The following is a 9,753-nucleotide window of genomic DNA, read 5'->3' on the forward strand; positions in this document are numbered from 1 at the left end:
ATTGTGATGCAGTTTATACTCCTCATTTCACAGAAACATATAATCCTAGAGTTGGAATCTATTTTGAAGGATCAATTGTTCTAGTCCTTGCACTCAGCTGATGATTATTTGTAAAGCTCCAATTACACAAATCCTGCAGGTTCTCTCAGGGTTTTTGCAGTATCTTTATGCTTTCTTCTTCCAATAAACTCAGACTGAACATTGTATATAATAATTTACACACACACAAAACTGTCCTTATCTCCATAATCAGTAAACATTTATTTCTGCAAAAATGGCTATTAGAACTCTTAGTTGAGGGAAAAGAAGAAAAAAAGAACCACCCCACATTTTAAAGACCTATAAAAATTGAAGTCCGATTACCCTTGGCTACCTGGGTTTACTAAAAGGCAGCCTCAGAAGGTTCTGGTACCACTGTGTCAGTATGCCCTCTGCCACAAACCTGAGAGGAGCTATCAGAAAAAAATAGCTTGCAAATAATGAGGATGTCTCAGTTCATACCTGGGTGCCCCCTCAAACAATTTTTAAAGAAATTAAAAAAAAAAAAAGACTGAAGGTTCCTACAAGAAAGGGAGAATGAAATCTCATTCCCTGTTTGGACGTGTGCTTAAGAAACTGTCAGTTTTATCAGCTCAAATTAATGGCAACTCCTGAGTTGCCCCTGTGAGTCATCCTAGCTTTCTGAGATAATAGTATCAGCTCATTTTTTTTTATCCCCTCTCCCTCCTCAAAAGAATTTTTAAAAACTATGCAGTACAAAATCCTTTTCCTGTTAAACATATGTTATAGAAGACTCCTGAAGAGATTCAAGAGACCGAGCTGCTTATTTCAAAGAGGGGCAGTATAGTTAATGTGTTTCCCCAATGATGAATTTCTTGTATTTCATTTCATAGATCATATTGTGGGACTGTTGTTCCATGGAGTAAATATTGGAGAACATTGCACCAGACTTATTAAAATCAGCAACAAGAATGCTTATCTACTTTTCACCATTACTATTTAATATTCTTTTAAAATTTAATCAATGAAATAAAGCTAATGAAACAAATTTAAAAAGCTTAACTATTGGAAAGGATATAAAATAACCATAATTTGCTGATGGTGTGATATCAGAATTCATGATAATAAATTATAAAACTTAGACAATTAAGTACAATAGACTATATAAGAAAAATGCTCAACTATACATAACTATTTTTAATAAGAACTAAAGGATATAAGAAAATATTCATTTAACATCAATAGAAAAATATAAAATCCTTTAGGCTATCTTGAAGAATCTAAAGAAAACCTAGTAAGATTGAACAGCTTTCTTCCTAAGATTTTTTTAAGTGAGCAGAAGGTAAAATATCCCACATTACTGCACAGAAAGATTATAAAATAAGACTTTCCAGGGCTCTTGGCAGTCAGTTAAGACTCTGACTCTTGGTTTAGCTTAGGTTGTAAACTCAGGGTCGTTAGATGGAGCCCCGGGTCAGGTTCCATGTTCTGTGTAGAATCTGCTTGAGATTCTCTCTCCCTCTGCCCATCCCCCATGCTCACTCGTCTCTCTAAAATAAATGAATCTTAAGTCTTTCCAAATTAATTTTTAGTGCAATGTAATTAAAATAAATATTTATTGGGAATATTTTGGTAACTTGATGAAATTATTTTAAAGCTGCCATAGCTAAATAAACAAGAGAAAATAAGAAATTTCTGAAAATAATGAATTTTACTATCAAATATAAATACAGATCACGACCTTTAATTGTATTATGGTATTGGCAAAAGAGTCAACAGGAAGATTAATGGTATAAAGTATACAAAGCTCTGAAATATTAATAAGTGTAATAGCTTCATAAATAAAGGTATCATCACAAAGTAAATGGGAAATAGTTGTTCAATACAGGATATTGAGAGAATTGACTAAATATATAAAATAGTGGACATCTTGCCTACTACAATGCAACAAGAAAATTCAATAAGATTTAAAGAAAGTACTTTAAAAAGCAAAAAAAAAAAATACATATATATATATAGAGAGAGATTTCAAGAGAACATACTGACACTGGAACTGGTACTTTCCCACATAAGACTCTTATACAAGTGAAGAATCTATTTAGCTCTTCTATCTATATGTAGATATAGATATCCATAAATAGGAAATGAAATATAAGCTGATCCCCACAAGGAGAATCATCTGGAACTAAAACAATTGGGCTCTGTCTCTAACTTCTCTTCTTTTAAGGGTAACATAAATTCTCCCCCCAGTGCTCTCTCTGTATCTGCTGTTTTTGTCTCTAGCTTAGGTAGACCTGCAAGATTGTGTTTCCTCTGGGTTTTAAAGGGATAATATGATTTAGCTCATATTTTTTGAGACTTTATAATCCAGAGGGTGACTCAGTTTCTCATGTAAAACAGGACACTTTTGAGAGTATATCTTTGCCAACCCAGCATGGTTACATGTGACATGGTATTTCAGGTTGAAGCCAGCCAGGCTGCAGGCTAGGACAGAGTCTATGAGAAGTGTAGGTAGATCAAGATATAGAACAAGCCCACTCTAAAAAGAACCTTTTTGTTGTTGTTGTTCTTGTATCTTTTAATATCAATTTAAAGAAGCTCAGAGAACTTCCACTGTGGAATTAACATAAATTGGTAATAAAACATTTATTAAAATGTAGTAGGTCAGCATTCTTTGCAGAGGATTTCTTTAAATAGTAAGATAAACTTCAATAGTATTCCAGTTGTAAACAAATGTTTTCTAGATTTGCCCTCCATTTTCAACCCAATATATATTTTTTAGTTAAGTTAAATTTAATTTTTTCCTGTGAACCACAATTGTTTATGTACCACACCCAGTGCTCCAGAGAACTTTTTAAGAATGAAAAAGTGAAGATGGAAACACCAAAAAATCCTGAAATCACTTCCTCCCACTGGAACACTGAATCTATAGCTTCATAGGAGATCATTTACTCTGGAAAAAACCTTAAAAACTGATGATTACACATTGGGCACACAAGAAAAAAAAACCCTATTGAAGCAGGTAGGAGAGGCTGAAATAGAATTTCTCTATAAACTCCTCTCTTAATGTGGCCGTTCACAATCAGGAGACAATTCAAAACCTGAACTCCCCATGGAGCAAAAGGTTTGAACCCCATATCAGGCATCACAACTTCTGAGAGATGGACCTTGGAGACCAGCCTCCAAAACATCTAGCTTTGAAAACCAACAGGGTTCACATTCATGAGACCCAAAAGGCTGTAATACTCTGAGAAATGGCTCCTGAAGAACTCATGATCTTGGACTCACTTGACCCAAGACCTAGTGCAGAAACAGCTGATAACATTACAACTTTATGTTAAAGAGGCACATTTGCGAATAGTAAAGCATCAGCCTGAAAGCAGGCATCTACCTCATATATCTGGGATCCATCCAGCTGGGTTACTTTCTGGGGACAAATGTTGGTGGGTACTGTATTCACACTTTCCCCCTCAAAACCCTAAACCTTTCTCTCCCCACCATGGGTACCATCTTTGTGCTCCCCCTCTGTCTTGTTTCAGTCAGGAATGCCATCTTCATACTCTCTCAGTGCCAGTGTGCTCCAGAGTACCATTGTCTGCTGGAGGGGAACTTTTACATGCATCTGGATCAAAAGAGATTTTAAAAATACCTTGAGGAAAATAAGAATGGAAATACAAAACACCAAAACTTATGGGATATAGCCACAGTAGTTCTAAGAGAGAAATTCACAGTGATCAATACCTACATTAAGAAACAAGAAAGAGAAATATTTATTATTCAAATGATGTCAAAAGAAAGCTGGGATAGCAATACTTATTTCAGATAAAATAGACTTTAAAACAAAGACTGTAACCAGAAACAAAGAAGGACACAATATAATAAGGGGAACAATCCAACAAGAGGTTGTAACAGTTATAAATATTTATCCACCCAACATGGGAGCACCCAAATACATAAACGAGGTAATAAATATAAAGGAAATAATCACTAGTAACACAATGATAGTAGAGGACTTTAATACCCAACGTACATCAATGGACAGATCATCCCAACAGAAAATCAACTTGGAAACAGTGGCTTTGAATGACACTGGACCAGATGGATCTGACAGATATATTCAGAACATTCTATCCTAAAACAGCGGAACGGACATCCTTTTCAAGAGCACATAAAACATTCTCCAGAGTAGATCACCTATTAGGCCACAAAGTAGGTCTCAATGAGTTAAAAAACCAAAGTCATAGCATGCGTCTTTTCTGACCACAGTGCTCTGAAACTAGAAATCAACAACAAGAAAAAATCTGGAAAGAGCCACATATATGGAGGTTAAATAACATGCTATTAAACAATGAATAGGTCAATCAAGAAATGAAAGAAGTTAAAAATTACATGGAAACAAATGAAAATTGAAACACAAACTTTCAAAACTTTCAGGATGCAGCAGAAGCAGTTCAAAGAAGTTTATAGCAATACAGTCCTATCTCAAAAATAAAAGTCTCAGACAACCTAATCTTATACCTAAAGGAACTAGAAAAAATAAAACCCAAAAGCAGAAAAAATGAAATAATAAATATTAGAGCAGAAATAAAAAGATACAAAAATTAAAAAAAAAAAGAGGAACAGATTAGTGAAACTAAGAGCTGGTTCTTTGAAAAGATCAACAAAATTGATAACCCCCTCCCTCAGCAAGATTCAAAAGAAAGGGAGAGAGGGGGAAAGAGAACCAAAATAAAATCAATAATGAAAGAGAAATAACAAATACCCCAGAAACTCAGCCATTTGTAACAGATTATGAAAACCCATATGCCAAAAATTGGAAAACTTAGAAGAAATGGTTAATTCCTAGAAACATACAACCTACCAAAACTTAAGCAGGAAGAAATAGAAAATTTGAACAAACCAGTTATGAGCAATGAAACTGAATCAGTAATCAAAAAACTCCCAAAACCCAAAAGTCCAGGACTGGTAGCTTCACAGGAAAATTCTACCAAACACTTAAAGAGTTAATACTTATTCTTCCCCAACTATTCCAAAAAAACACAAGGTGAAAGAAAACTTCCAAATCTATTTTATGAGGCCAGTATCACACTGATACCAAAACCAGCTAAAGACACCACACACACATACAATAAGAGAGAACTACTGGCCAATATCTATCATCAATATAGTTGCAAAAATTCAACAAAATATTAGCAAACTGAATCAACAACACATTAAAAAAATCCATACATGAAGATCAAGTGGGATTTCCTCCTGGGATGCAGGGTAGTTTAATATTCACAAAAACAATCAATGTGATACATTACATCAAGAGACAGGATAAGAACCATATGGTCATTTCAATAGATGTAGAAAAAGCATCTGACCAAGTACCACATCCGTTCGTGATAAAAAGCCCTCAACAAAGTAGGTTTAGAAGGAACATACCTCTACATAAAGTCCACATATGAAAAAACTACTGCCAACATCATACTCAATAGTCACAAACTGAATGGTTTTCCCCATAAGGTCAGGACAAAGACAAGGATGTCCACTCTCACCACTTTTATTCAACATACTACTGGAAGTTCTAGTCCTAGCAATAAGACAACATAAAAAAATAAATGCTCCAAATTGGTAAGGGAGAAGTAAAACTCACTCTTTGAGATAACATGATACCATATATAGAAAACCCTAAAGACTCCACCAAAAAAACTACTAGAACTGAAGATTTATTTGAATTTAAAAGAGGTGAGTAAAGTCACCAGATACAAAATCAATATACAGAAATCTGTTGCATTCCCATACACGAATAATACAGCAGCAGAAAGAAGAAAATGGCCCCATTCATAATTGCACACAAAACAGTAAAATACCTAAGAATAAATGTAAAGAGATAAAAGACCTGTACTCTGAAAACCACAAACACTGATGAAAGAAATTCAAGACAACACGGAGAAATGGGAAGATTCCACGCTCATGGGTTGGAAGAACAAATACGGTTTAAAATGTTTATATCACTCAAAGTGATCTATAGATTTAATGTAACACCTACCAAAATACGATAGCATTTGTCAGAAAACTAGAATAATCCTAAACTTTGTATGGAACCACAGAAGACCTTAAATAGCCAAAGAAATCTTGAAAAATAAAAACAAAACTAGAGGTATCCCATTCTAGACTGCAAGTTATATTACAAAGCTGCATTAATCAAAATAGTATGGCATAAAATAGACACATAGATCAATGGAACAGAATAGAAAGCCCAGAAATAAACTTGCAGATATATGGTTAATTAATCTTTGACAAAGGAGGAAAGAATATACAAGGTGAATAACACCATCTCTTCAACAAATGATATGGGGAAAACTGGAGAGCTACAAGAAAAAGAATGAAACTGGACCACTTTCTTACACCAGACACACACTCAATGAATTAGGAGACCTAAATGTGAGACCTGAAACCATAAAAATCCTAGAGAGTATAAGGTGTAATGTCTCTGGCTTCAACCATAGCAACATTTTTTCTAGATAGGTCTCCTGAGGCAAGGAAAATAAAAGCAAAAATAAACTATTGAGACTACATCAAAATGAAAAGTTTCTGTACAGCAGAGGAAACAATAAAACTAAAAGGCAACTTATTGAATGGGAGAGGATATTTGCAAATCTGATAAAGGGTTAGTATCCAAAATCTATAAAGAACTCACCAAACTCAATACACAGAAACAAATAATCCAATTAAAAATGGGAAGACATGAATAGACATTCCTCCAAAAGACATACAGATGACTAACAGACACATGAAAAGATGCTCAACATCATCAGTCATCCTCATCAGGGAAACATGAATCAAAACTACAATTAGCTATCACCTCACATCTGAGAAAAGGGCTTAAAACGACACAGGAAACAAATGATGTTGGCAAGGATGCAGAGAATGGGGAACCCTCTTACACTGTTGGTGGGAACTTAAACTGGTGCAGCCACTCTGGAAAACAGTCTGGAGGTTCCTTAAAAAATTTAAAATCCAGTAATTACACTACCCCCCAAAATCAAAAACACTAATTTAAAGGGATACATGCACACCTTCGTTTATTTCAATAGCCAAACTATGTAAACAGCCCAAGCGTCCATCAATAGATAAATGGATAAAGAAGTGGTGCATATATATATATATATACACAATAGAATATTTTTCAGCTCTTAAAAATTAAATCTTACCATTTACAACAAAATGGATAGAGCTATAGAGTATAATGTTAAGCAAAATAAGTCAGAGAAAGACATATAATATATTATCTCACTCCTATGTGGAATTAAAGAAATGAAACAAAGGAGCAAAGGGAAAAAGAGACAAACCCAAGAAACAGACTCTTCACTATAGAGAAGAAACTGATGGTTACCAGAGGGAAATATGCGGGGAGTGGGGAAGCATGGATGAGAGAAAAAGAGGTTGGGGTTTAAAGAGTACATTTAAGATTAAAAGAAACAAGGGAGATATCAAGTAAACAACTTAACTTTACACTTCAAGAAACTTTAAAAAGATGAACAAATGAAGCCCAAGTTAGTAGAAAAAAGGAAATAAAGATCTGAGAAAAAAAAATAAATGAAACAGACACTCAAGAGGCAATAGAAAAGATCAAGGAAACAAAGAGCTGGTTCTTTGAGAAGACAGAATTGGTAAAACCTCAGCTCCATTCCCCAAGAAAAGGACTCAATCAGAAATGAGGAGATATAACTGACAACAGAAATACAGGGGATTCATACGACTTCTATGAACAATTGTGTACTAACAAATTGGACAACATAGAAGAAATGGACAGATTCTCAGAAACCTATAACCTACGAAGACTGGATCATGAAACAATAGATTGTCTGAACAAGTAATTACGAGCAAGGAGATTGCATCAGTAATCAAAAATTGCCCAACAAAAGTCCAGAAGCAGTATTTAGGAAAATACTGAAAGAAGATTAAATATCATTACTTCTCAAACTCTCCCACAAAATAGAGGGAACACTTTCAACTCATTTTACAAGGTCACCGTTACCCTGATACTAAAGCCAGAAAAGAACTCCACAGGAAAATTCAGGTCAATATCCTTGATGATGCAAAAATCCTCAAAATATTAGCAAACCAAATTCAATAATACATTAAAAAGATCATAGACGATGATCAAGTGGGATTTATTCCAGTGATACAAGGATGGCTCAATATCCATAAAATCAGGGTGATGCACCACATTAAAATGAAGGATAAATATCATTTAACTCTCAATAGATGCAGAAAAAGCATCTGACAAAATCCAATATCGACTTATGAAGAAACCTCTCAACAAAGTGTGTATAGAGAAAGAACATACCTCAACATAAAGGCATATATGACAAGCCCACAGCTAATATCTTCAGTGGTGAAAAGCTGAAAGCTTTTTCTAATACCAAGAACAAGACAAGTATGTCCACTCTGGCCACTTTTATTCAAGATAGTCCTAGAAGTTCCTGCCAGAGCAATTAGGCAAAAAATAAAAGGTATCCTAATTAGAAAGAGGTAAAACTCACTATTTGCAGATGACATAATATTATATTTGGAAACCCTCTAGATTCTACCAAAAAAAACCTTTTAGAATGATAAATGAATTCAGTAAACTTTCAGGATATAAAAAAAAAAAAAAACATTCAAAATTCTGTTTCGTTTCTATACACTAATAATGAACTCTAAGAGAAATTAAGAAAGTTCTCCCATTTATAGTTGCACCAAAAATGATAAAATACCTAGGAATAAACTTAACCAAGGAATTAAAAGACCTTTACATTGAAAATCCTAAAACATTGATGAAAGAAACTGAAGACGACACAAATAAATGGAAAGATATTCTGTGTTCATGGATTGGAAGAGTATTGTTAAAATGTCCATATTACCCAAAGCAATCAAAAGATTCAGTCCAATCTCTATGAACATTTGAATGGCCTTTTATCACAGAAAGAGCAAACAATTCTAAAACTTATATGGAACCATAAAATACCCCAAACCCCAAAGCAGTTGCGAGAAAGAAGAATAAAGCTGGAAGCATCATGCCTCCGGATTTCAAACTACATAGCAATGCTTTTCCCTTCCTCCCTCCCTAACCTTCCTTCCTTCCTCCCTTCTTTCCTTCTTCCCTGATTCAGGTTTAAGTATTAGCTCTACAGGTGATCTGGAGAATGGTAACAATGAGCTAACAATTGTGAGCCTATCTCCAGATAGCTTTTCAATAACAAGAATAATTGATCTTAGTTAAGCCACACTTAATGTCAGACTCTGAAAGAAGTAGCTTGATGCGATTCATAATAGACCTATCCACACACATCCAAGCATCATTTGATCTAACGGAAAAATGATCTCCCTTTTCATTTAAGATTTAATACCTTCTCCTATGCTTTGGATCCTATATTCCTTTCATTCTGGAAAAATTATACAATCTATCCCATTCCATTTAGGCACATACAACATTTCTTCCCACCATGCTCAAGTCACTCTTGGTTTTTTTTTTTTTTTTTTGGTTGTTGTTGTTGTTGTTGTTTTTTAAGAGGAAAATTAAAACAAAACAAAACAAAACACTTTCTATCTTAGCCACTACAACACTTCAAGATTTCACCCTTTGTACATTAAAAAAAAATCTAAAAATAATTAACTATCACCATTTTTTCCATTTTCTGCTCCATTTTCTCACTTCCAGCTCAATTATTAACTTATTTTCATTTGGTCTCCACTCTTATCTTCACCAAACTGGCAGTTGCT

At 34.2% G+C, this 9,753-nt stretch overlaps 1 long non-coding RNA gene across 1 annotated transcript; it reads left to right on the top strand.

Moving 5' to 3' along the window:
• The first annotated feature begins 839 nt into the window (after positions 1–839).
• On the top strand, positions 840–8,453 carry LOC116572135. The gene is made up of 3 exons (XR_004278138.1): positions 840–852; positions 2,860–2,868; positions 8,395–8,453. It is a non-coding gene; the product is annotated as an uncharacterized LOC116572135 (long non-coding RNA).
• The last annotated feature ends 1,300 nt before the right edge of the window (positions 8,454–9,753 follow it).

The sequence above is a fragment of the Mustela erminea genome, chromosome 13, assembly GCF_009829155.1.
Source record: "Mustela erminea isolate mMusErm1 chromosome 13, mMusErm1.Pri, whole genome shotgun sequence".
In the NCBI taxonomy this organism is placed as follows: domain Eukaryota; kingdom Metazoa; phylum Chordata; class Mammalia; order Carnivora; family Mustelidae; genus Mustela; species Mustela erminea.